This window comes from Merops nubicus, unplaced genomic scaffold (genome assembly GCF_000691845.1).
Source record: "Merops nubicus isolate BGI_N331 unplaced genomic scaffold, ASM69184v1 scaffold2309, whole genome shotgun sequence".
In the NCBI taxonomy this organism is placed as follows: Eukaryota; Metazoa; Chordata; class Aves; order Coraciiformes; family Meropidae; genus Merops; species Merops nubicus.
In genome coordinates, this window is record NW_008631520.1 from 145,762 (window position 1) to 173,387 (window position 27,626).

Here is a 27,626-nt window from a genome sequence, read left to right on the forward strand (position 1 = left end):
TGGATTTGTTTTGGTTAAATTTCTTTATCCTCTCCTTAGCCTGACACCTTTCCTCTGAATATCTGCAAGCATGTGTAGGTTTTATGATGATACTCCTGTCTTCTGATTTCAGCTGGGTCCTAGGTAAAAATGTTCTCACTTCTTCAGTTAATCTTCCATGCACTATGAATTGGTAATTCAGTCAGTGATCTTATGGGAGAAAGGACCCCATGTCTACTTCCAGAGACAGTCTTTTATTAGCACTGTGAAGGTTTAGGGCTGGGCAGATGCTCTCTGTTCACCCCTCTCCCTTCCCAAGGGGAAGAGAAAGAGAATATGAGATAGAGACTTCTGAATTGGAAAAGAAAGCTAAAACAGCTTTAATGAAAGTAGTAATAATAAAAAAATGGATTTTTACAAATATATACAAAGCTAATCAAAATCCTAATCACTTCCTGACAGTGAGCCTGTCTTTTGTTTTACAGACTGGGGCTTTTAAAAACGTGGGCAACTTGCTTAGAAGGAAAAAAGCTTTTGTGTAAAAGTTTTCAGTCAGTCCTGGAAAACGGGAAATAAATAAGCAGCTTTATGGTTGGTGTCCGTGGGTTAATTCTAAAAGAGTTTTGAAGGATGAACACATTTTTCTTTTTCATTTTCTGCAGTCAATGCTGGTTTGTTGTTTGCTTCCCCTCCCCCTTACAGATGTGTGATGGCTGTAGAGGAGGCTGAGTGAGAATCCTAGAAGAGACCAAATATTTCAGTGTAACAACAACGTATTAACCAGTTTTCCTGAGAAACCAGGAATTACTTGGTAGCTCTTTAAGCCTCTCTTTGCATTTGTTAGTTAACTGATGAGCCAGTTCCACAGAGCACATTTTTGAATTTGAAAGAAAATAACACATTTATCTATTTGGTCCCATTTATCTATTTGGTTGCCATGATGTGTGGCCTCAGGACTGTGCAAAGGCCCCGGTGCTGTCCAGTGGCCACGTTTTGTGAACATTAATCAGGAGTGGGTGACAGGGTAACAGGAGTTTGGTTTGAGGACAGGTCATAACTTTATTGCAGTGCAAACCATGGTTTCAAATAAAACTTCTTTTCAAAAAGGTTTCAAAGAGGCTGAAGAGCAAGTGCGTGCTGGGAAGAGGAGGGTGAAGATCTTATGTATAAATTTTTCATTGTATTAAAGCTGTTGTGGAATGAGAGACAACAGGGGTCTGCTAGGCCTTGTAAAGGAGTCAATGTGTGTGTACCATAAGTCAAGAGTTTACAACCGTTTTCTCTGTATGATGATGTCCTTAAGAGAACCACGTGATAGGAAAAGCAGGCAGAAGTTTCTCTCTCCCAGTTTTTAATTTTACTCAGCAGGGTCAATCCTCAGAGGACCATGACAATCGTGGGGATTAAGAGGGGATTTCCTCTGGTCCACAGTCACATTAGATTTCTGTGCCCACGGAGGGAATTTCCCATTGCTCTGCTGACATGCTTTACTCTCAGGGCTTCAACCTGTGCTCAGCTTCACAGGAAAGCTTCTGGTAAAGGTTTCTGGACAACCTGTTCCTTCTCCTGACAGGGACACAGGCAAATATGAAACACACAGGAGGAAAATGTATCAGTGCAGTTGTGTTTTATGTCATTAAAGAAGATAAAATGTGGCCCTGCAGGGATACTGTGTTCCTGGGCACCTGTGCTGATGCTTAATATGAAAGAACAGAAATCAGGATCTTACAGTAATAATGTAAATGCATGATGCAGAATTCAAGTAAACCCAAATCTGTAGCTTATAACCCTAGACCATTTAGAAATGGATGCGTTGGAGTGATGTGTGTGCACTGCTTCAGTTCTGAAAACCAGTAGTTTGGAAGTATGGTCAGACTAATGAATAAGCTGATGACAGCTCTTTTCCATTCCCCTTTCATCCAGGGTTTTCCTCTTCCGTGCAGACAAAGACAGTCAGGCTGTTCTTGAACAGCAGCTCTCTATATTTAAGATCACTTTAATGACCTCATCATGGGATAGAAGTAAAAAATTCCTTAATGTTTGTTTGAGGTGCTCATATCCAATGGTGATGAAGGATAAAAGAAAGTCTGTATAAGTCGTGCGTTTTAATACCTGCAGGCAGTGTATTTTCTTTGGGCAGAAGGCCTGTAATCAGTTTATATTCCAGTCATAGAAGCAGAGAATTGATTCAGTTGGAAAAGACCTTTAAGGTAGTCCAACCTATTAACCTAATACTGTCAAGCCTAACACTGAACCATGTCCCTAAGCACCCCATCTACAGAGCTCGTTTTGAATTGCTGAATTTTTCAAACTTGTGCCATGTCCATGGATAACTTTAGTGTTACAGGAGCTACAGGCCCAAATGTGTTTCACTCTGTTCTTTCTTCCCACCTTGGATAGACACGCACCCATTTGAGTCAGAAATTTCTTTTCATGTAAGGCAGCTGAATGCAGTTGAGTGGATAAACGATGCTTTGTCTGCCAAAAATAACCTGTGGACTTACTTGGACAGTGATTTTCTCGTGTGCTCTGGACAATAAAGTGTTTCCATTGTTAGAAGAAGTTGAGTGTTACTGCCAGTCCCTACAGATGCTGCCAGACACAGAATGTAGAGTGTCGTATGACTGAACCTTGGCTCCACCAGAAACAAAAATACTCACTCCCATCACTGGAACAGTTTCTAGCATTTTTAAGTAGACCAATTTCTGATGTTGCAGGCCAACCCAAACAGTAAATGAAGACTCACATTTCATAGCCTGTTTGGGTAAAAACTAGACTTAGAGCAACCCTGTTTTATCATCTCTTGGCCTAAAACCAGCTGCTTGTTGTGAACTGTCATCACTGGTGACAGGCAGATTTATGAGTCCCCTCCAGCCCCATTTGACAAAATTAGTAACCAAACAACTTTGTGTTTTGTTGATCTAAAAGAATAATAAGTATATAGCAAGTAAAAATCCTTTTCACCAAATTGTTTTGACTATTTACAAAAATATGTCAGGCTTAGGAAAAAAAAGAGTTCATTAGTATAATGATGTGATCATTTACATTAAGCAATCAAGATTGTTAATGGATCATACTTTGTGGCTTTTTTTTTTTTTAAACACTCTTGCTTTCCATGAAATCATTGTGATTATTTTTAAAACAATGCAATTAGACCTTCAGATATTTGAATATTTATTCTGTTGATCTGAATTATTAAAAGCATCCTTCCTCTGAAAGCATAATTTTTAATTATCCTCAGTGGTGGTGTATCTTTAATAAGTGCTCTAGCTGAGACGTGCAATTATCCCATACAATGGTTGCAATGAAGTTTTGGTGGTTAGTGATGCCTTGTTAAAACTGTTTGGCTGACTCTTAGATTGCATCTGCAGGCTGCTTTGTCTTAAGAGCCAGAAAAATAGTTCATACTAGGCTAAAATGTGCAGAGATAAACTGGTAAACTGAGCCAACAGGTTTATTTTGGGACTGAAGGCTGGGGTGCTCAGCCAAAGGTGCAGTTTTTTAGGGTGGGCCATCAGCAACAGCTCTGGAGAAGGGAGAGAGTAGAAGTGAGGTGTCTCACCCTGTGCTACATTTTGACCTAGAGATTTTATGCTTGATTGCAGTGGAGCTGGGCTGATCTGAATGTAAAATTCCTTTGTGGTGAGTCTGCACAGAAGTTCTCACCAGATTGTAGTCTGGATGTTAAGATATTTGGGGCAGACATAGCTCAGAATGATCATTCTTTTAGTAGTGTGATAGATTTCTTCTCTGAAAGGTTTTTTTTTTTTTGTGGTGATTGATCAGTTTATTGAAAGAACTTGGCCTCACCAATAAAGCATGAGGTTTCCCCCAAATGTCTCCTCTCTTGCTTCTGTGCTTATCATCACACAGCCACTGTCAAGTGTTTAGGGCTCCATGCCACCTGAAGTGGCTCCTTGCATGGCCTCATGCCTTCACCTCACTGCCTCGAGTGACCCCTTCTGGGTTTTCAGGAAAGGTGAAAAGGAACAGGCTCAGTGGAGTGGTGACCTCTCTCCCCAGGCTCATGAGTATTTGACCTTTTGCCTGTGGTGGATCTGCATCAAATCTGACAGAGTCTGAGCATCCACAGGCTTATGGCATCATTGTGTAAGCTTCTAAGTGAAATGCCTCAATCCTCCACATGAAATACATTAATCTAAGGTAATATTATTTACAATATATTCTTGTCTTCATTTACCAATCATTTTCTTTCAGATTTTAAGATGGTTTGTTGAGTTGTTTTAACAGGGATTTAAGTATAATGGTCTTTTTGATTTAGCTGTAACACACTTTGATTCTGGAGCATTCAGCTATTGAAGTCTTCCTGGGTGGAATCAAATGCAGTCCATGGAGATGCCCAAAAGTGCACACACACACTCACACACACTCACACACTCTCTTTAACACTTCCAGAAACATGAAGCAAGATATAATTCACCAGTGGTGAAACTGGAGTAGTTCTGTAAAACTTGTTCCATGAAAATAAAAACTTATGGTATTAACTAGTTCCTAAGTTTTTCCTACTGGTAGTAGCACAGCTGTGTCATTCTCTGGTGTACACCAACAGAATACTATCAAGAAGCACATAGTTCCTATACAGTTCTGATAAAAAGGGATAATTGTGTCATGAGAGAATAATTCAGGCTGGAAGGGACCTCTGGTGTGAGTTTGTCCATCCTTCTGCTGAGAGCAGGGCTAACTGCAGAGTTCAGCCAGCTTGCTCAGGGTCCCATGCTTCTGGCTTTCAAAAATCTCCAAAAATGGGCATTCCACAACTGATCCAGGGCTTAACCACCCTTGCTGTAAAGTTTTCCCTTTGGCTGGAAGAAGTGCAGTGCATATGAACTGGTCATGAATAAATTTCAGTAGGAAATCACAGGACTTCAGTGGTGTTCTGGAACAGTGCTCTGATAGGATTTGTGGGAGAAGGAAGCATCCCTTTGAGCCCAAGATGCCTATTTTTTTCTGGTTGTAAAAGTGATGATGTGATGTGACTGTCTCTGATAGCAATGGACTTGACTTAGTGACCCATTTCAGATTTGAAACCTTGGTGCTTCTACCAGTGATGGGTGTTGAATTTGCTGCTTGCCCCTGAAATGCTCAGGTGCCTCTGCAATGCTTTCTGCCTCCTCCCTGTGTTTAGATAGAACTGTAAACATCCTACATTTCTTCTTGTGTCCTGCTCTGGTGAGATTTCTGTAGGGAATAGGAGCAATCTTCCTTCTTGAATTAGTAAAGCCAAGTCTCTCGTGAGGAATTCAAGAACAGGCTGGGCACAGTAATAAAGCTCATTATCTAATTTACCAGAGGAGCAGTGTTATTCCCAGTTACTCATTTTGCCTCTTCTCTGGGTACAGAGGACAACTCATACTCCAGGTCTGCTCGTGCAGTAGCTTTTTCAGGCAATTAATTCTCAGGCACACGTATATAATGAAGTCAATACTTTACCTCAGTCATTTTTTTTCCTCTATTTATCAAATGATCTTTCTTTTCTGCTGCCTTGCATCATGCATAAAGTCCCTGAAGTCACTACTGGAGTCCACCTGTGTTTCAAGCTTCTGAATCCTGGTGGAAAGCCTAAGAAGGTGATTGTACCATGAAGGCATTTTCACATATGTGAGGGAGTGGACTGAAGCTTCATGCCCACTGTGGGAAACGTGAGGAATCGTGCACATTTATGGAGACTTTTACCTGGGGCCTGTGTTAACCTCACCTTCAGTCCATACCACTGCAAGACCTTGGCTACATCTGCAGAGTTGTCAGAGCCTCTGGCTCTGCAGTTACACGTGTGTGCACATGTAGTGTTAATTTACCTTCTCCTCAAAGGCCCATTCTTCTAAGTGAAGATGGTGAATTACTGCTTTAGGTCCCAAGTAGCACATAGTGATTTAATGACCTTATAGGAAACACTAATTCTAGCATGAAGCAGAAATTTCTCTTCTCTCCATTACGATCAAATGTGCATTATATTTTAAACAGAGTTGTTAGAGGGAGAGGATTATTTGCTTGTGTAGTAGGAAATGTAAAATTACATCTAATGAGCTCGTTTGCAATTTTTAGCAATGTATATTGCCATTAAAATCAATGATTTTAAATATTAAACATAGTAATTACCTTTTAGACTGTATTTCATTTAAACTTGCTATGATGGAATAATTTTCCTTACAGAGTGTCAAATTGCCATCAATTCACTTCCTAAATAGGTTATTGAATCCTAGGAGACATAAATGCCTGAATAAAGTTATGAGCTGTTTATAGTACGGATACACCACTACAAAATATTCCTCAGAAATGAGTTTTAAAGTATGTTATATTTTATATATGCTTTTTCCTGCATCTTTAAAAGAGGAGAGTATTTGAGAATACACTTTCCCAGAAGAACTGCATTAGTTGCTTGGGTAAAGAGTTGGGTAGCAAGACAGTAGATATGTTGAGGAAATTAGAAGATAAACTTAGGGTTTGTAACCAAGTTGTCCATGCAAGCACTGAGGATTCAGCTGTTCTCAAGGAATTTAAAAATCTGTAGTAAATGGAAAATTAAGTCACTTAAAAGTTTCAGAACCTTAGATGCTTCCTGAAAATTTTCTTGTCTTTATTGTCTCTTACAAAGCCCTTCCACAAAAGTATCTAAGTGCTTTCCAGCAGCATGTTAAATGACATCACTAACATTTTTAGAAGTTGCAGTGATAGTTACACCAGAACTATAATGACCTCTATTTTATGTAATGCAAAGGCAACAATGCACCAACATCATAGTAGTGGTTACATTTGAGCCAGGAGTAACGTGGGGACTTGAAAGCAGTTATAAACCCACAGAACTGTGTTCAACCAAGTTGCTCACCAGGAGGGTTTCGTGATGGGTTTGTCTGACCTGGCAGGGTAAGAACATTTTTTTTTTCCCCCCCTGAATCTTTGACTCTGGAAAAATGCTAGAGAAAATAAAGATTACTGAGAAGATCAGTTTATGGGGACTTTAAAGCAGTTACAAACCCACAGAACTGGGTTCAACCAAGTTTCTCACCAGGAGGGTTTCGTGATGGGTAGGTCTGACCTGGCAGGGTAAGAATATTTTTTTTTCCCCCCTGAATCTTTGACTCTGGAAAAATGCTAGAGAAAATAAAGATTACTGAGAAGATCAGTTTACATTGGAAAATGTTTTTTGAATTCTCTTTTATTTTGCTTTTGTCTTTTCTGTTTGCGGAAACAATAAGTCTTCTCCTCAGTCACTGATAATGAAATATACCTTGAAATGGAGTTTTCTCCAACCTATACAAAATGGGTCTGTTCCAACTCAGTCGTCAGTCTTCCTGTATGTAGGCAAGAAAATTCATGTCCCCTGGAAAAAGCCAAACGTTGGTTCAGAGAAGGTTAATTATTCTTAGCTGTGGTTGTGTCACTGTTCTAAGTTGCAGGCTTTGTCAGCAGGAGGGGAGGCTGGGGACAAAGTGCAATTGTAAATATCCCTCGTCAAGGGGTGTCGGCTGAGTGATGGCTCAGTTTAGTCCTCACTTCTCTTTAGTGACAATTAACCATAACCTGGGGCTTTAGATGTTACAAAGGCATAAAAGGCATGGTAATAACTGCCTGTCATTATCTTGTCAGTCCCAACGTCTGTACTATATGCTCACCCCAAGGATTTAAGAAGAAACCGTGTGCTAAAGGGAACTTCTATAATTTTTAGACTCATTTTGATAGAAATCGAAGTGCTTGACATTCAGAGAGTTTTTCTGGCTGAAACTCTTCAGAATTTTTATTCTGGTTTTTCATGAGGAGTTTATCCTTGTCCTGACCAACTCCACTGTTGGGTGCCAGAGCCTTGGAGTGGACTGCCCAGAGAGGTTGTGGAGTTTTTCAGAGGGATGATCCCATATTACTGCTGTATGAGCACCCATGTTTTAAAAGGAAAATGACAGTATTTTTAATAGACCCTTTGGAGAAAAGGCAGAACTTCTGAGAAATTAGCCTTTTGGAATGTTGATAGCATACCTTTTTTTGTTCTTCAGCTCTGTTAGGTGAGCCAATAAAATACGCTTCCTCTCACTATGAGCTTTGTGTTTTGTAGCCTTAAATCCTCGAATCATCAGCAGCAGTGATTGCACTCAGGTTGGTGAAGAAAAATGAATAAGTAACAGAAACTGTTTTCCAGGATAAAAAAGAGTAAAACTGTTTAGTGGTGAGTGTCTTTCCTATTGCTTACAGAGCCCTTCTGTCAGGACTTTTGCTTACCCTCTTCCTTGATCTCTCTCATGCTGATTCTTCTACACAAAATTTGTATAATTTTTGAAGACTCATAGCTACCTATAATGAAAATCTCTGCCAACACTGCCCTTCAGATTCCTTGACTGCATTAGTAAGTTAGGAACATGTTTAAAGTTGGACACATGCTCTGTTCACATGTAGCTGATTGTTGCCCTCATCCTCCCTGGTGACTCCAACAGTAACTCTAATGCTTTTGTCCATACTGATTTCCTCAGATCTTGTAAGATTTCTTTTATAATGAATTTTTCAGTATATATCATGCCCTAAAGTATGAAGAATATTTGGTGTGAGTTCTTACTCTTCTGGGAGGAAAGTCAGAGTGTCAAATTTCAGAAGAAATTGTCATCACTGAGTGGCAAATGTCACCCTTGAGAGGAAACCAGAGTCCTGCTACCACTGTCCTTCACAGCAGTGCCCTGCTTTGGCTTGTGTTAGGTTTCATGAGCAGAGTGACTTTTGCTCACTGATGTTCATGCCCTTATGTTCCATGCATATGTTCTTAGACCGTATGACAACCTGTCCAACAGTGAAAGAGGTTTGTGCTCATGATGCTGGAATGGAAAGGCAGATGGATCAAAGGGAAGCTCTTCCCAAAAGCTGATGGTTTAAAGACTGTGCTCTCAACCACCCAGCTACTGAACAGCTAAAGCAAATTCCAGTTGAGCTGTGTGTCTGTTTGCTGCCTGGCAGTCTGGAGCATATCCTCATTCCTCTAGGTGGAGAAATGGGCTCTTTGTGAGTATATGCAGAATACAGTCTTATTCTTTTCCTTCTAATTTGTGTAGAAACCTCTTTTCCACTCAGCTTTAAATGATGAGGATAGATTCACTCCTTGTGGGTGTGTACCCTTTAACATGCTGCTGCGGTGGTAGGCTTAATTAGTAAAAGGCTTAATTAGACAAAGCTCAAAAGCTTTGTCTACATGAAGGATAATGGGGAATGTTACTGGCAAAATGAGCCATTGCTAAAGGTCCTTGACAGATGTGATAGTTTTGTTTCTAAAGCATTTATTTTGCTCTGGAGGTTTCCTGCTTCACCTACCTCTTCTGTTATCATGGATAATTTGAAAGTAAAGGAAGCAATGGCAGATAAGAGTCAATCCAGCCCCTGCTATGTCTGCATTTGAACCTGACCCTTTTTTGGCTTGTTTTACAAAATAAAACGCAGCTTCTACCTGGGTCAGCACTAGGTGCAGGAGTCGGAGAGCAGGGGTCAGACACGTTACAGCTTTCATGCTAGGCTGCTGGGATGGCTTTTAATACACTACCTACATTTTTCTGAAATCAGGGAAAAGTGCTTTGTCTTCCCTGGTGGCAGAATTAAGCCAGTTCTGAGCATGGCAAAAAGTTTTTCCCTTTTTGGGGAAGCCAGAACTGGGACTCATGCTGTCACCCTTTGCCTGGTGCTCTGAGCACTCTGGCAACACGCTTTTGTATCTGCCCAGTTCCAAAATTTTGCTTTCTCCTTCCTGGAACAATATTTTTATTATAAAAAAAAACCCCAATTAGCTATTTAGCTGAAGTCTCAAGTATTTTAATGAACCATAACACTATCTAATGGAACTGCATGATCAATTAACTTTTCCCATAATTGTTCCTATATCATATTGCTTATAAAATGTTAATAGCAGGGTTGAAATGTGTTCAGTTAACAAGGCAAGCTTAGGGGTTTCTCTGAAGACATAGGAAAGGGTGTTTTTTTCAGTTTGCTGGGACATTGAAATGTGCTGAAGCTATCAAATCAAAATAGTGGAGGTTCCTTTAGGATGTGCACACATATTGGAACACAGACAGAAGTGCCTGTGGCCCCTCCAAGGCGTGTGGTAGGTGTAGATGGGGTGGGACCTGCTCCAGAATCATGTTGCTTATCCATGGGCAAAGGTGAAATCACTTGGTTCTCTCTCTTAGATCAATGCTTTACCTGCCACAGTAACAATTCCACTTGTATGGATGTTTTTAAGGAAACACACATGAATATTACTGAAGTTACAACTCCTAAACTGTCATTTGAAGAATAGGAGCTTGAAACCAAAATGCTGTCTGGAGAGGAGAAATATGAAAATGGTGAGGAATAAGAGCTGTAATCACAGTGTGGTCAGTGTGTTTCAGGCTTAAATAGCATAAGCCAAGCTGTAACTATTTTTAATGGTTGTTAGATAAATATATGATGCCCTACAGTAGTAGTTTTAAAATAATTCTCACATAAGGGACGTTACAAAATACATGACAATGAAGTTCAGTTACCAATCTGTAAAGTGCTGTGATACTGCTGTGTACTGCAGTATAAGGACATTGATTTTACTTTTTTTTTTAGCATATTTATTATTTTTAAGCAATATACAGGATTGGTTTCTGTCCTTCAAGTCCAAGAGAGGAAGTGGACTGTTCTATAAGAGCCTGAACTGATCCTACAGATGCTAATGCTTGTGCTTGGATTTACTCATGAGCCATGCAGTGTTAAGCAGAAGGTTTCAAGATCAAACCCTAATTTCAGAGGACATAATGATAGGCCTAATAAACAAGAGAAAGACAAGACATATGGCACAATGTTTAACTAAACTACATAGGGGCACTGTATCAAGAGCAGCCTGGAGTGAATCCCAGTTTGATTGTTGGCTGTGCTTGGGGAATGAGCAGAGAAAGGAACACACAGAGCTGCAGCAGGGGAAAAGTGGGTGAGGCTGTAAGGGTGGGTCACCACATTTCTCCTTGTTCAGGAACCAGGAGGTTTGGTTTGTGGAGAGCTTATCTAGTGACATTGAGCTGCCATTCTCCCATGAGTTGCTGGGATAGGAGTGATGGAAAATGTTAGATGCAGATCTTGCAGTTTTCTTCATCAAACCCGTGGTTCAGATTGTTTACATAGATAAACTTTGCAGGGTTTGATTGATGCAATGCAGTATGTACCTAACAGCAGTTAATCTGTACATCTGTGAGTAGATGTAGCACTAGAGGCTGTGGTCTAGTGGTTAGGGAGAGGTTGGGATGAAGGCTGGACTTGATCCTAGATGTCCTTTCCAACCATAGTGATCCTCTTCCTCTCCTCTCCTCTCCTCTCCTCTCCTCTGTCCTGTCCTGTCCTGTCCTGTCCTGTCCTGTCCCAATTTCTGGGAGATACTGATCTTCATGGTTGACCATCATCCCTGCTGCAGGATTTCTGAACCCTGAATGCTTGAGTTGGTCGTTGTCCCTTATTTGGGCTCTGGCCCAAGTCAAAGCTTTTCAGGTGGCAACCAGGTTTGTCTCTCATCAGTGTAATCAAATGGCAAAAGACAGTAAAATAATTAGAAACTGTGTGTTAGGGAGTGCAGTTAATTCTTTTTTATTGGGTTCTTTGGCATTTTGGAGATTATTTTGAAGGGTTTATGAGACACATGACAGACATCAGTTTAAAGACCTAGATCTACGTCCTCTTTGCTGTTGTTTGTGACTATCCAATATATTTTTATATGAGGGTGTGCAGAAGGAAAGCAGGTGAGTTATATCTGCTGGGGCTGTTGTGCAGAAAGTAGGTCAAATTTTAAGAAGATATTGCTAACAGCTCTTATATTTACTGTGAAGGAGTTAAGGTGCTGACATGCCTTCATAAATTTATATACAGAGAAGCATTAATACTTTCAACTGTGTATAAATATAGCCTTTGGTCTTCCTTTTGATTCTGTTAAATCCAGTATTACCTGAACAATAGCTTCCAATTAAACTAACTGTTCTTCAGTCCTAGTAACGTTCCCCCTGAGGGGATGTGTTTCACTGTGCTTGCCTACATATTGACTTTCTTACCACTTCATTTTATTCTGAAGAATAAGGAAACTCAGTACTTAATTTAATTTAAAAAAAATAAAACCCAAACCACAGGCTGTCAGAAAGAGATATGTCATTTTTTCCAAACCTATACAGATCTATAATAGTCACCCTGTTCTTCAAGGTTTGCTGCCAACAAATACAATGCTACTCTTAAAAATTATATATTTCCTTAAAATAATTTCATAAAATTGTACATTTTTAAGCATGAAACAGGGTAGGAGGCTGGCTTGTTCAGTCCTCTTCTGTCTTTGACTCATATAAAAGTGGTTTATCAGGCTGCAGAGATGTTTAATGTCAAGATTATTTACATTGCTGAATATTATAACTGGAGCCCTCAAAAGTCATTAAAGCATGTAAATATTTGGTCATCTATTGTCAGTGTTTTAAAGTGTTTCATTCATTATCTCATGCAGTTCTAGCTCAACAGCGTGGAACACAAGTCCTTAAGTTTCAAGGATGGAAATGAAGAATACAAAGCAACTTTATATAAATGGATTAATGTATGAAAAGTTTAAATATAAGATTAGAAAGAAGGATCAGTATCCCATATTGGAACAATGAATGCACAGAGGTCCACATTTATAAATATTTGCATAAGCATTACTTGGAACACTGTTTTTAATTCTTCTTCAATTATTTCTTTCCCAAAGTCACCAAGCACAGGAAGAATTAGCTTTATCCTTCATGGGGAAAAAAAAAAGAAATAAAGTATTAAAACCAGTTCCTTGTGGTCCTATCCAGTTAAAAATGTGACTTTTTGTTACTCACTGGAAAGAAGAGATGGTCATTTTGTTAGTACTCCTGTTCATTATCAGCCCTAAGAGGGCTTGAGTTTTTGGACTACGATAGCCTGATATTTTTAGATGTGGACAGGTTATTTTTAGGAATTTTAATAGCTCCTTCTGCTCTGCAGAATTAATCTCAAGGCACTTTTGCAGAACGTCTGTTAGAAATGATCCTGATAAATTAGTGTAAAGCTTCTAGAGCTGAAGCAGCTTTTCTGTTTCCTCCTGGGGTAGCCAGCAAATTTCATCTCAGTGTGTTCATGAAGGTTCTAGGAAGCAGCAAGGTGGGCATGCCAGTGCCTGGCTGCCAGAAGCCTGGTGCCTAGCTGAGACCAGCATGGGGTGGCATTACCCTTAAGGCTTTTATAGAGAGTGAATTCCTAAAACATCCAAAAAACTCCATGCTCTGCTTTTAAAAAATATTTTTTTTTGCTTCCTATTTAGATTGTGGTCTAGTAGTTAGAACACTGACATAGGTAATGCCAAAATTTTGGCTGCCAGGCCCTCCTCCTCAAAAGGGGACTTACATCAAGTATCCAGGATAGTGGATTAACCTCCACTTCCTAGGCTAAGTGACGTGGCAGGGTTGGGAGGTCTCCAACCCAAAGAAATGTCAGATTTATGAGGCCACGTGGAAAGAAAGGAAGAGGAAAGCAGTGAAATATGAAAGCAACAGTTAAAATCTGTCTCTGCACTGTCAGTCTGGAAAATGGTTGATCGACTCTGTAGGGGGCTTTTTTTGTGCTTTTTTCCTTCATAAATAACACTTTGCCATCTAAAGTTGGGAAGTGGTTGCCCTGAAGTGGTTGGGTGGTTGGACTAGATGTTTGTTGTAGAACAATCCAACTGAATTATGCTATTCTATTCTTAAAAAAAACCAAACCAAACCAAAACAAAAAACCAGGATGGAAGCCCATGTAACAAAATAACATCCAGGCACTTGAAGCATGTAGACATTGATCTATGGACAATGGATGAATACTGTGACCTGGAAGTTTCCAAGCCATGCAAACTTCCTCAAGTCTAGACTTAAGTGTATGGTGACTTTTTGCTTCTCATTGTACAGTCACTGATTATTGAAGACAGTGTGAGAGATTATTGCACTTTCTTTGTGAAGATGATGGGAAAATACATCAACTCTTTTTATTGCCACAATAATTGTAAAATCAATCACATCATTACATTATTGTTCTCTCTTCAGCTTTTATATTAGTAAGACAGAGCAACACTACAAAGTTAATACATCAAACATTCATCAACACAAACTTTCATTCTCATGACAGTTTATTTCCTGGAAATGAAAAGGGTAAAACGAACAACCCATAAGCCCTAGAAAAGCTGGAGAAAAGATGACCCACAAGTTCCACAGCTGTATCAGAAACTTCTTGTCTTAATGCTTTCTCCCCCCCCTTGCCCATGGTCAATCTTTCAGTGGTGTTTTTCTCTTTCCTTTTCAGCGTGGTATTTTCTCAGGTCTGTGCCTTGCTCTGTTCTGCTGTTCCTAGGTGTCTGGTGTACATATGTTTGGATGAGGAATTTGGAGGAGTGAAGCTCCCACCTTGCCAAGTGCCAAAGGTGGAAGACAATGACTCAGAATACCAAACCAACAAAAATATCTCATGGCTGTGGGCCACAGATTCAGATGGTCTGCCTTGGCAGTGGGGAAAAATTGAGTCCAGGTAGCTGCTCATGCTCATCTTTGCATTTGTCATCTCTTTCTAGACTAGTGTCTGGAGTTTTTTGGCCTCTAGACCCGAGTACAGTTGTGTTGAGGCACTGCTGACACGAGTCACACAGTCAGGCTTTGTTGTAGTTCTCTCGTGAGGCACAAGAGCACTCAGCATTTGGAAAAAGTGTTTGGTCCTGTCCTGAGACATTTCGGTTTGTGCTGGGGCACTGAAACAGTGGTAGCACCTTGAAGACCCTGTGAGATGGTGCATGCACCCTGGTTTTCATGTTTCTCTCCATCAGAGGCCCTTTGGTCTCATATATGGCTCATACTTTGTAAACATATGCTGCAGGAGCCAAACAGGGCTTATGGCCTGTTGGATTTCTGCTAATTTCTGCTATGCTGACAGTATAAAGCAGATGATGTGGTGTGAAAGGAAATAGAGAGGAACTGAAGGCTGAGAAGAAAGATTAGAAGATCCAAGTCTGGTTGCAGTGCCTTGAGGCTGTTGGTTCAGGTGGCAACAACCAATTGCAAGTTATTTCTTTCTGTGAGATGCTGTACGTTGAAGGGTAGCTGTTCTCCACGTTGGCAGGCTGCTGACATCCCTTGGTGTTCTAATCATCCCACAGCAACTCTCAGCTGTCTGCTCAGTTCATGGCTCTGAGCTCGCTTCGTTACCTCCTGCAGGTGGGTATGTGGTTCCTTCTCTTCTGCAGTGTGCCTTTGGCCACACAGAACCTCTCATTTGAAGTAGTTGTATGTTGTCTCAACTCCCAGAGGAGGCAGCTACCCCCCAGCTTCCACCTCTGCCACTTCTGTCTGTGGCATTCCCTGAATCAGTAGTGCTCACTTCTATTTAAAACCCCTGTGCTTCTTCCCAGAATTTGTGCTCTTCAAAAATTACCTCTAACATTGCTCTTACCCACCCACCTTTGAGGATGCAGGTGATGTCCTCTGAGGGCTCTGCAGTGTCCACGTGCAGCTGAACCCATCTGGGGAATGCTCTCCTGTGTTGTACACTCCGGGCAGCTAGCAAGTGAGACTTTCTGGGGGTGTCACCACCAAATATTTCTCCTCTTTCTGAATTTTATGTCACCAGTGCATTCCAACTCTATCTAATCAATGCAGCAGGGTAAGTGATGTTCAAAACAAATTCCCTGCCCAGGCTTGTGCAGGAGGATGCTCCAGTGAAAAAATCAGTGTTGCAGTAGGTCCCAGAGTGGCACGAAACTACAGAAGAAATTTGGATCACCACTTTAGCATGCTTCATGCTGCTCCCTACTGGACTGCAAATTATTGACTTAAATATTTATTAGCAGGTGATGATTCCTTAGCCTGTAGTCACTAGGCTGAGATGAGATATGTGATCAGCCTGTGCTGGTACCTGCACAGGAGCCTCTGTTTTGTGTTTTTCACACTATTCCACTCCTAGAGAGAGGGGCAGAAAGGGAGTTTTTCACTAAAGATGGTCAGGTTGCACTAACTTAACTGGGGGATATAAAGACACGCGTTGCAACCCTGTGGTTTTTGAAGAGAAAGTCTTTTTTGGAAGAGAAAATTTTGCTGAACAGAATCCAACACTTTCTCCCTTTAAATTTTTTTGGTTTATGTTTAGGGAAAAGTGCATCCTGACTGTAAGCCAAAAGTCAGTGGGAGAACAGTGGCAGTGAGCCTGAATCCCAAGCAAGCTGTGTTGAAAGTACTGCAGGTCCTGACACACCAATGTCAGCACATGGCCTCTACAACAAAGTCCCACCTTTGGGAAATGGAAGTTAAAATATGTAGCTGGACTTCTGTGTAAGAACCAGTTATGAAAGAGCTCATCCAAAGGGAGCTGGAGCTAGGGGAGAACGTTTCAAAGTGCTTTTGTAAGTAAAGAAATTGAGATTTGTGTCTAGCTTGTAATTGAATCAACTAATTATGGGCTTTTCAGGTAGTTTTGCTGCCCCTTTTCAAAGTGTTTTGGGAAGAGCACAAGTTTTAACCTCTTCCTTCCCAGCAGCACTTGCCCCTTCCTTTGACTTGTAAAATTTTCCCAGGTGCTCACTTTTCACCCACCCCTGATGCTGACAACAACATGAAGCTGAATATTTACCAAGAAGATGTTTTTCTTGACTAGTTATCTCCTAAAACTTAACTGTTTCTTAGTTTACACAAGTTGTTTGACACTGCAAAGGGCAGAGAAGTTTTACAAGTTTGTTTCAATTTGCTGCAGTTTATTGCTTTGTTTTTATTCACTTTTTTCTTCTTTTCCCACCTCAACCATTATTTTATGTAAGTTATTATGGGGATCTCTCCTTTTCTATTTCCATGTTTGAATTCTTGTTCATCTCTTCCTTTAGAAAATGTGTCAAAGACAGGAAAATATTGCAAATGCCTTGTAAATGATTTCTTCTGCCTGGGAGCTGAGGCTCTTTTTAGATTCTTTGTTGTCTGGTAGTAGTGGAGAGGTTATGCTGCTGTGGTTTCCTCAGTGGAGGTTCAGTCCTGCACCTTGGCCATTTGTTGTCACGCAGGGTGCACAAGGTTTTAGAAAACTCTTTTGACATGGATTGAAATGGATTGTTTCTTTGTGTGTGGAGTTTGAATCAGCCTCATTTTCCTAAGCAGCTATGTTTAAAAGATATCATTTAGGCTAACCATGTTTTTTTGCTTTATTGTTATTCTTCCTGTGAAAGGCCTTTGATTATTCTGTGAATTCACTAGTTACTCAGAATTGCTGTCTGAAGGGGAAATCAAACAAGAATGGTTATTTTGGATCCTTTTAGATCTAGTCAATTCTATGGTTACCAACATGCCTCGGTAGGCTGGAAGCCATGTGATAATGATGTGCATTTCCCCCACTCACCAGTCCAGGTTCAATACACATTTTTAATTTCTTAAAACTTTTTAAGTTTTCTTAAGTACTTTTCTTGGGATCTTAGAATAATTCTTCACTTCCAGTTATTCACATCAGTATCACTGCTCTTAACAAGTGCTTGACTAAACTACTTTATCCTCACTGAGCTAAGTGGTGGCTTAGTTATGGTGCCTCGCCTTCTCTTTTGCCACAAGTGTAGATGAGATGTTTTTTGGTGGTCCACATTAAGTTGGAGGAGTTTATTGTGCAAAACAAGTACAGATGGACTCTGCACGGCTTGAGCTCCAGTTTGGTTTATGTGTTTTACACTGGGACAGAATTTGTACACATCATTCCAGATGCTCATCCAAACCTTACTGAAAAAACATAAGAGCCTAGATGCTGTTCAGGTCTGTCACTGACACCTCTGACCTGAGGTATTTATGAGTTAGCATATGGTGTGGCAAAGGGGGGTGGAATTATGGCTACTAGTAGCATAAGTTGGACAAAACTAGGAGGAGGCTGGCTGGATATGCCTTCAAAAGTTTTGGTCTCTTAGATGAAGATTAAAGTGAGCTTTGATAATCAGTAACTTGCACAAATGTCTTATTCACTATAATGCTCAGCATGGTTGTTTTGTGAAGCTTTCCCTCTTCATTACTGGACAGGAGGTCCTTGGAAGCTTTTTAGCTAGAGTGAACTTCTCAGCATCCGTGGTGTGGCCACCTAAATGCTGTGTCATCTGAGGAAGTGGATGACAAAATATAACAGCTTTGGGCAGCTTCAGTATCTCCTTGTCCCGTTGTGCATTACTGGTGGTGTTGTGTATTCTTACTGACATAATAATGCAGAAATAGGTTTCAAGAAGTTCGAACAAAGCAAATCACTGAGATGCTGCTAGTGAAATTTCAACTAATTGTGGTGGAGCTGAAACTGAGAGTGAGGAGGAAAATAGGAAGGGAAGGATGGGCAGAAACAAGATGGTATTGGTGCCAAGACTTCAAGCTCGTCTGTATTTATTGTGCCTGTTTAGCAATATTAGAGGAAGGAAACTTTACTTTTTAAAATTTCTTTTATTATTTTTTACTCTTTTTTTTTTTATTTGAGGAATGGTGAAGGGAGACATATCTCCTTGTAAATGTGATAACAATATGCCTAAGGAGTTTATTTTAATAAACGATCTTTAAAGATTTCCTCTTGTTCTTCGTTGCATCTTTTTCTCATTATCACTATTCAAAGACATTTTTAGTGCAGCTCCTCTTTCTGGGTTACTTCAAACAGATGTTCAAGTGCTTTGTGTGCATGCAGAACATCTCAGGTGATTTTTTTTGTCTTCCTCTTACATGAATAGCCATGAATGAAAAGGGTTTCCTACAATTTACCATTTTTTTCAGCTGCACACAACTTTCTTTTCACAATTTTGCTTCATTCCTGCCTCCTAATCTATTTCATAGGACAATGAACAAGCCATCAAAAGTTTCTTTCCCCCCAAGAGGTCATTTCCTAATCACTCTCTCTACATTTAGCTAGTTGCACTTTTGACCTTTCAGGTTGCTTAATATATATTTCATGAAATCTTGATTTTTTTTCCACAATATTTGCAATTGGTAATTTGTAGCAGCTGGAGCAGCCATTCTCACTCTCTTTTTATGGCTTAATGAAGGAGAGGTGAGTTATTGCAACTAAGAGGAAGAAGATTCCACCAAACAAAAGTGCGTGATACATTCTTAGGATGGACTTCTTGGAATGCTGGTGTAGCCTTTTCAAGTTCAGCTCTAAATAAGATGTGTGCTCTTGGAGAAATGAGCATAGCTCAGGAATTTGCTTTCACGTGAGCTCACTTTAACCATCAGGACTGCAGTGGCCAGGCTGTGGTTTTGGGCTAAGTCCAGTTCCTGTGCATATTAGCAAATGTTCAGGTTTGAAAAGCTAGCAGTGGTTAGCCACAGTACACCTGGATCTATTAGCCAGGCTGCTAATTAAAGTAGACAAGGCAGCAGGGCAAAGTCCAAACCACCAGAGTGTCAATAAAGGTGTGGAGAACTATTCCTCGTCATTTACATTCCAAAAAACCCTGTGACTGGGACCCTACCTGAACTATTTTTTGTTACAGTTTGTGGCTTGGCAACCTCCAGCTTTCATTTTGTAATTGCCTTTTTTTGCCATTTCTCTGCAAAGATTATGGTTCTCCTGATAGTGCCCAGGTTGTTAAAATTTCCTGGCGTGGTAAATATCTAGCTCAACACCTTCCTCGTGCAGCTCAAAGCTGGCAACAGCCTTGGCTTTCCAGCCTTTAGCAAAAGGCAATGAAATATTCACTGCTGGCCTTGGGAATACTTCCCTCAAAATAAAGACAATTAAGTGTAGCAAGAACAGGCTTGTTTTGCAGAAGTACAGACTGGCCAACTTGCAGCTGCCAAGAAAGAAATGATTTTGCAGTTTAATACAAATTTTGTGGTGTTTAGGAGGACAACAGCTTGGTTTTGACAGTTTTTTTGTTGAAAGTGTGAATTTTATATTGAGAAATGGCATATTAAGTATGTGAGGTACCAAATGCACGTGCTACTATAACCAGAGAAGTGTGGTCAGCTCCTGAACTTTGAAGTGATTTCTTCAGGCTATAAAAACTGCATAGTAGAGATTAAATATGGTGATAAGTAAAATTCTAGTACTGACTTGGTTAAGTTTTCTGATTTTGGACCAGCAAGCCAGCTTTGTACATAATGTCAATCCATTAGCTCTGTAATATTCCTGAGTGGAAATTGGAGGCAGAAAAGTGAGGATCCACATTCTAAACCTATTTGAAAGCCTCAATGCCTGGGTATCCCAAATCTACCAAGGAAGGGTATAAGAAACTGCAAAGAATGAAATGGTTGCGGACTTTCAGCCTGTGGATATTTTAATGGCAAGAGATGGGGTCAAACTAAGGTCACAATGAAATATTTTGAAATTATCACTTGAATTTCTCCCTGATCTCTGCACTGAGCTTCAAGTGAAGAGTAAGCGTGGAGCTCTGACATTCAGATCTGCACAAAGCAATCTGCTGGCATCATTTGGAAGCATGACCTTGTTCAAGGACCCAGAAATGTGATAATTATGGTTTAAATAAAGGAAGATTCCATCTGTATAAAACAAAGGAATGCCTCACTGGATAGATCAACACTAAACTGATGTTATGTGTTAGTTGCCTGAGATGCAAATTTAGATGGTTCATTTCAGGTACTTATTTTTAAAGATGCAAATTAAAAGTTGGTGGCTGCCATATTATAAGTTATATATAACACGTTATATGGCATATAGTTTTTTATAAAAGACACCAGTGATTTGGAAAGGCTTAATTTAATTCTGGGAGACTTTATCTGTTGTCTTGAGATCTCTTTTTTAATAAATTTGGTGATCCTGTGGTTTCCCCAAAAAGCTAATTCATTCAAGCATCCCAAAAAGGAGGTCCACCAAGAGAAAAGCTTACTTTGGGAAACACCAGTTAAAAGATGGCTAGTTGTGGAAACATCTGAAATTTACCTTCATTCAGCTCTCAGTTTATTCAGTGGAAAGAGTCATCTCAGCTGCCTGAAACCACAGCTGAGCCTAAGCTCATCCTCCAGCTCGTTTCTGGCATTAGTGGGGGAAGGAGGGTGGTTCATCCTGGCTGTCCATCTCCAGTGACTTCCATCAGTTCATGTGTAGGCCTGATGTCTAGAAGAGGTTGGTGCTAGGCAAGGTGGTTGACTTAAATGAAAAAGCCCCATGGGCAAGACTTCTGATGGCCTCCACCTTTGATGTCTCTGACATCAAAATTTTACTCACGTTAAAGCTTTATACTGCTTGTATTTTCTGACTGGGTTCCCAAAGTTCAGAAGCTGAGAAAGGGGAAGGTGGTTGCACACAAGAGGAGAGCACACCCTTGAGAAGTCTTCTGCAGCAGGAGATGGAGACAAGGGTAATTCAAAGGACTTTGTGCCCAGGAATTTCTTAGGCTGTTGTTTAATTTGAAAATCCCCCAGTAAGATTAAGTTTGCTGATGTTTTGGGCACAGGGTGTCCCTTCCTGTAATAGGCATGAAGGAATCTATAGCTGTGAAGTGAAAATATAAACTATAATTTTACTTATAGTTGACTAATGTTGTCAGAAGCTTATTTAACTTCAGGTGAGTTGAACCAAGACCTTCCCCACCCTGCCAAGGCCACCGAACTCATCACTGTTGCATTTTTGTGCTTCTAAGGTATACAAGATTAATTTATTCCTTTATTATTTTTAAAAATTATTGTTCAAAGGAAGAAGATCTTTCAGGAAACGCGAGGAATGCAAAACAATGACTGGGGAAATTGCTTGTGATTTCTTCTGGTGAGAAATGCCAGTGTAGCAGTGTTCTGTGTTTCAGTGGCTGCTCCTTGCAAACACATGGGTTTTTTTTTTCTCTGGATGTTGTCACTTGCATTTTCCTGTGACAGAAGATAACTATCCAACCTAATACAAATCCATTGGGTCGCAGGCCACCAGAGACTCCATTTTTGGTGGTGTTTTGAGGATTACTGCTGCAGCTGGCTTTCCAGGTTGTGCCTTTTCCTCCATGATTTGCACATGCTCTCTATGCAGAGCTTCAGGCAAAGATGTGGCAGACTGTGGAATGAATCATACTGCTGAAGGGCATGGTGAGCTCCTGGATTACTTCCTGTAGTGTGCTCTACCCCTCCCACCAACCTGCTATTTGAGTGGAGCATCCAAGGCTCCTGTTACACCCTCGCGGGCAGACAGATGCTGTCACGGTGCATCTGACAGACCTTCTGTGCTTGAGCTGGGCTGCACATGCATCCCTGGAATTCCAGATTTATTGGGTTTGGACGTTATAGTGAGACAGCAGATGGACACCTATTTCTGTGTAGCAATTCTTGAGTAAAAGAGTTCACTGCACAGTGAACATCTGTTTCTCAAACGTATTCATGAATTTCCTAACCAGTAGCTGTGGTGGTCTTCCAGAGAAGGGTAAGGAGTGTACTGTAGATCAGAAGGCAAGGGGCTGGCTTTTCTAGCAGATGTTTGTCTTTCCAGCCTGTGGAGTGACCCTTTGTTGTCTTCTGTGTGTAAACTGAAACTGACATTTAGTGCAATCAGGTCTACTTGTAATTATTATTTAGTTAATTTCTAAAGCTTGTGGCTGATTTTATTTATTTTCATTTACAAAAAAAAAATAAATTGAACTGGCTATCAAAAGAATGTTATGACAAATGTGCTGTCTTTGAAATCATTCCCTTGGGTTTTCATTACGTGAGGGCAATTTGACTAACAAAGCCACATAAACACAGGCTGGTAGCAGAAGGTGCCCCTTACTCCTGCCCCCAGAGCCAGTGACAAGGATTTGCTGAAGCTGAAAGAGTTCCTCAGTAGTGTCTCGTTGTGATGACGTCCTTTCTGTCTGCAGACAGCTCATGGAGGACCTTATTGTCACTGGAATCAATCTCATTGTGTGCTGGTTTTTGCTTGTGAATCTCTGTGGCAAACAGGACTGTGAATAGGGTGTCCCATACTGAAGTTAGCATGGACAGTATTTTAGTGAAAATTTCCTGTATCTAAGCATGAATTGTGGCAACATGACTAGAAATAGTTTCTTACATGGATGTAGCAGCTTTGGTTCTCTGAACAAAACTTGTACCATATATTGTTGGTACATCAGGAAAGCCTGGTGCATCAATAAAACTCTCACAAAAGAGCTGAGAAGGGACATTCTCACGTCTAGCTAAGGGACATTCTCATGTCTAGCTGCAGCTGTGGAATGGTTTAGTGTTCTGAAAAGGTTTTCTCTTACTTGTATGTATGAACTAAGTACATCTTTGAAAGGAAGTAAGAATGACACATTTTTGCTGTGATTATTGCAGCAGGAAGCCAGTAACCCCTTCTAGTGAGGTGTGTCACTGTTGTCCAGTGTGGGAGAAGTTCTAATGTTGCTCAAATCTCTGAAAGTTTTTCAGAATATTTTCATATTTTGCAGAAAGATAAATCAAAAGCCTCTTTTGGTGTGGTGTGGACCACATCCACCTTGCACTCCTACTCCTCAGATGGGGGACGGGAAATGTTGAATAATTTCTTCCAGCCCTTATCTGTAGCAAAGTTTTGAGCCCACATCTCAGAAATACAATCTCTTCATGAATATTTTCTGATCTAGGGTACAAATCCTTTCTCCCATGGAGCTGTTTAAGACAAAAGAATTAGTGACAACTGATGAAAGACCATTGTCTCCAGAGGGTTCTTAACCAGCTCTAGCAGTGCTGTGTTCAATTGTTTGTCCTGTTTTTCCAGCTAGAATAAAAAATCTGCTTTCTACAAACCTCACCTGTCAGGCTATTATGGTTAAAACAACATATTAATCAGGCTCAGCTATCAATATCAAACATTTAGCTGTTAATATCGAGAGTAAAACAGGGATAAATATTCCATCCTTTGTATAATCTGTAATGATAACAGAAATTATGTTTCTTAATGTATCATGTGCATTCAGAGTAGTTTTTCTCCTCAGCCAGCCCAATGGCATGAGAATGATTCTCAGAGGAAAAGCTTGAGCTGTGCTGTTGAAAACATGTGGTGACTCACCGTCGTAAAGCTTTGGAAATAAATGTGGAGAGTGGCCACGCAGCTTTGCAGACTTTACAAAAATTGAGGGAACTTGCCCCAAGTCTTCAGACAATACGTGTGCTTTGCATGGTAATTGAAGGTGACTGCTATCCTGACTGCAGTGGTGTTAATCTTCTCTGCAGTGATATGGAGTGCTATTTAAAAAAAGAAAAAAAATCAACAGCATAAAAGCAAAGCCTCTAGCTAAGGAGAAAAATATTTGTACACAGATACTGTTTTATTTATAACAGAGAGGAGAAGGCTTGGAGCAGCTACTCAGAAATGGGACATTTCACAAGACGCTGAGAGCAGCTCCACTTCTTGCTCGGGTTGGATCTAGGGTGGCTTGGGGTCTTTGAGCTGTGGAACTTCCCTGGTGGGTTCTGCTGCCCAGATTCTAGTCTTTCTATCTCCCTGAATCCCGTGATAGCTGGTATTTTAAGGAAACATTAAAAAGAGCAGGAGGAGCAGGGCTGTGGAACAGCATCAGCTTTGGAGGAGGCCCCAACCTGCCTGCTTCACACAAGTGTGTTGCTCTGCTGAATTCACCAGCATCATTTGCCCATACTCAGAGGTTTTTATGGTAGGTACATACAGATATTTTCCTTCCAAGGGCACTGCGAGAGGCTGTATTCTGGAATTGGCCTTTTCCCAAGGTTTTGCACCTATTTGAGCTCCCTGTGGGGTCAGAGGAAGTGAAATGAATAGCATTGCTCAGGACTAAGCTTTTTCTTTCAGCAGTTAAGGGATTATTCCAAGAACTAAAACGTGAAATAACCGTGCGTAGAACAAAGGCTCGCAGATTTTTTCCCATAATATTTGGCACGTGTTCACAGAGAATTTGCAAACTGGAGAAACAGCTTCCCTCAGAAATCTCATTAAGAAAGGCATTAGCTGTATCTTAATATAATTAAACAACTAGATTTAGAGCTAATATTGTGTGACTGAACCAGTCCTTTGTAACTGCTTTGCCGATGACAGTAATCTGAGAAACTTTGGCTGACCTACAGCCTGGCTCACTTGTGGCATGTGCCATGGGCTTAAAACCAGCTTGGTCTTGGAAATGGTCAACACCTCCCTTCTGGCCTCAGATCTCCAGGGTCTCTGGGATCGGCTGCTTCTCCTACAACTGGCTCCATGGGCTTCAGTGCAACTAGGACTGGCAGGTCTGTGCAGATTCTTAAGGCTGAACTTGAAAGAAAAAAGGAGAGCAAGAAAAAAAACAATTAAAATTTGGGTTTTGATCAGTCTGTAATGAACTTTTTAGAAAAGAACAGAACACGCTTTGGTTGAAAAAAGCATTTTGTCCATACCAGACAGTTACTATAAAAGCAAAGTAGATTATGAACTGGGCTTCTTAAATTGATGATGAGAATTATATCACTATCTTTCTTCTAGTCAGTAGCCTGACAGACTCAACATTTTCCTGTGGAAAGAACATTTGACTGAACCCTGCTCACTTGCTGCCATGGCTCATCTGTGGTGTAAAGATGGGAAGTCAGAGTCTTGCCCCCTGCTTCCATTGCTTTAATACCAGATCCCCAAAATAAAACACATTAAAACTTTGTGGTAACGTTTTTATTTCAGTCAAACTGCTTTGGTGAGTTTGATTGACTTCTGGAATTACTTCAGCCAACCTGAAGCAGAATTTTTTGGCTGATAAATTTGCCTTGATGTCCTTCAGTGGGACAACCTGGCCTTAACTTCAGCATTGTATTTAGGACTGTTTAAAAAAAGCCCAGATCCATGGAGTGCATTGGAGACAGACTGTCACCAGGCTCCTGTTTAGTAGAGGTGACTGGCAGCAGCTGCTGTGACTCAATGGATCAGAAATAGTTGTAGATAATGGATGGTAAGACAAAGACAATGTGATTATTTTTTTTTCACGTGAGAGTGGCTGATGGTGTGACAAGGTTTTATTATAACAACCATACTTCTGTTTTTCCAAGTGATGGATGCACGCAGCACTCTGCATAATCTTCTCTGGTGATGGATGTTGGTGCCGTGAAGCAATCGTTACTCATTGTGCCATTATTGAACATGAATTTTGAATGACTTGTGGCATAGAGCTGCTGGGTAGTTAAATCAACGAAATAGAAGTCAGGAAGAGCCAAAGATAATGTTCCTCCTGCAATATTAGTTCCTGTGGCTTGTATACAAACAAAGTTCCTTGTAACTAGTTAAGGAGTAACATCTCTGGAGTGTCCATAGATGGGATGAAGGAAGGAGGAGGCATATGAGCCAAAGCTTACTGTTCAGACATCAAAGGTGGTTTGTTTGTTTGTTTTTTTTTCTCTTCCTCCCCTCCAGCATTGACAAGAAAAGCTGGGAATGGGTAGGGAGGGATCAATAGTTTGGCTCTAGGAGGAAGATATTTCATCTTCCACGTGCACTGCTGGAGGCTGGAGTCAACCTGGAAGGTGAAGGAGCACCTTTCCTAGCTCTGCTCTCCAAACACAACGTGATGCTGCTCATACCTGGTGGTGCAGTTACACAGAGGAGGAGTGTGGGAGCACTGAGCCAGGCTGCTGCTTCCACGGGGCTGAGGGTGCTCCATGGGTTCCCAGCGCTGGGTTCTGGGGCTGGAGGGAAGCCTTGAATGCTCTCCACCTGGCCTACAGAGATGAGAAGAGTTAAGTTCTGTATATTTGTACATCACTGAGCTTCCCATCTCCAGTCTCACATCAGGAATGAAGTATTGAACAATACTTTTGTTTTGTGACCACTGACAAGTGGGTGAGTTTATCCTCTGGGAGATGGAGCATTCACTTCTTGCCCAAGATGCTTTGTAAAGCTAAATATGCAGCTGTGTGTCAGCAGTACCACTCTCAGTGAGACTTTTACGTGACCAAGCCAGAGGAACAATTGGTATTTTTCATGATTTTTGTTCTCCACAGCCTCACTGTTCATGTGGGGAAGGGGAGGGAAGGAAACCCAGGGAAGGAATGGCTCCTCAGCTCTGCCATGAAATACAGACCCATAGAGACTTGATTTCTCCTGGAGCATTTTAGATGACATGAGTACTCCTCTACATTTTTACATCTTGAACAGGACAAATTAACAACTTCTGGTTTCTGCTATACTATTAAATATATATTTGAATAGATGTTTATTTGACTGCTGTTAGGATGAAGACATTCACAAACATGTTTTAAGATGCTAAGTGTTCATTCCATTATCCTTTTAAATGAATGATAATTTTCTTCTAATTGTAAGCATGTGTATTTTTTGGCTTGTTTAAAATATTTAGGTTTTACTTCTACATTTTCTTTTCCTTTTCCTCTTTCTTCCCTTTTTTTCTTTTTCTAATTTGCCACAGAACATAGAGTGAAGGAGAGGAAAAGACAAAAGAAAATTGCACAAACATGTAATTGTCTTTGACACATTTTCTGCACAATTTTTTGGTTTTAGAATGTCTGTTCCCACTCAGTAATAATAATAACCTGATAAAAAAAAAATTCCATAAAGGTCTGTTTAATATAGATGGGATAGTCTAAGGGTGACCTCTTGATTTAATGAAAATCATAGCATTTCCTATCCTTGTATAGTATTTCCACAATAGTATTTCTAAATACAGTTTAATACAATTTGGCATGCAGGTACACCAGTCATTGTAAATAGCTGATATTTTTCAACAGATACTACTCAAAAAGTTGCTTCCTTTCCTGTGGCTGGGATGA

The 27,626-nt window shown here is 40.5% G+C and overlaps 1 protein-coding gene across 1 annotated transcript in view; it reads left to right on the top strand.

The window, feature by feature from the left end:
* The window catches only part of PDE1C (phosphodiesterase 1C, calmodulin-dependent 70kDa), a gene marked incomplete at both ends in the record, with an annotated part of 206,414 nt that overhangs the window by 138,298 nt on the left and 40,490 nt on the right, over positions 1–27,626 (top strand). The window lies entirely within an intron of this gene.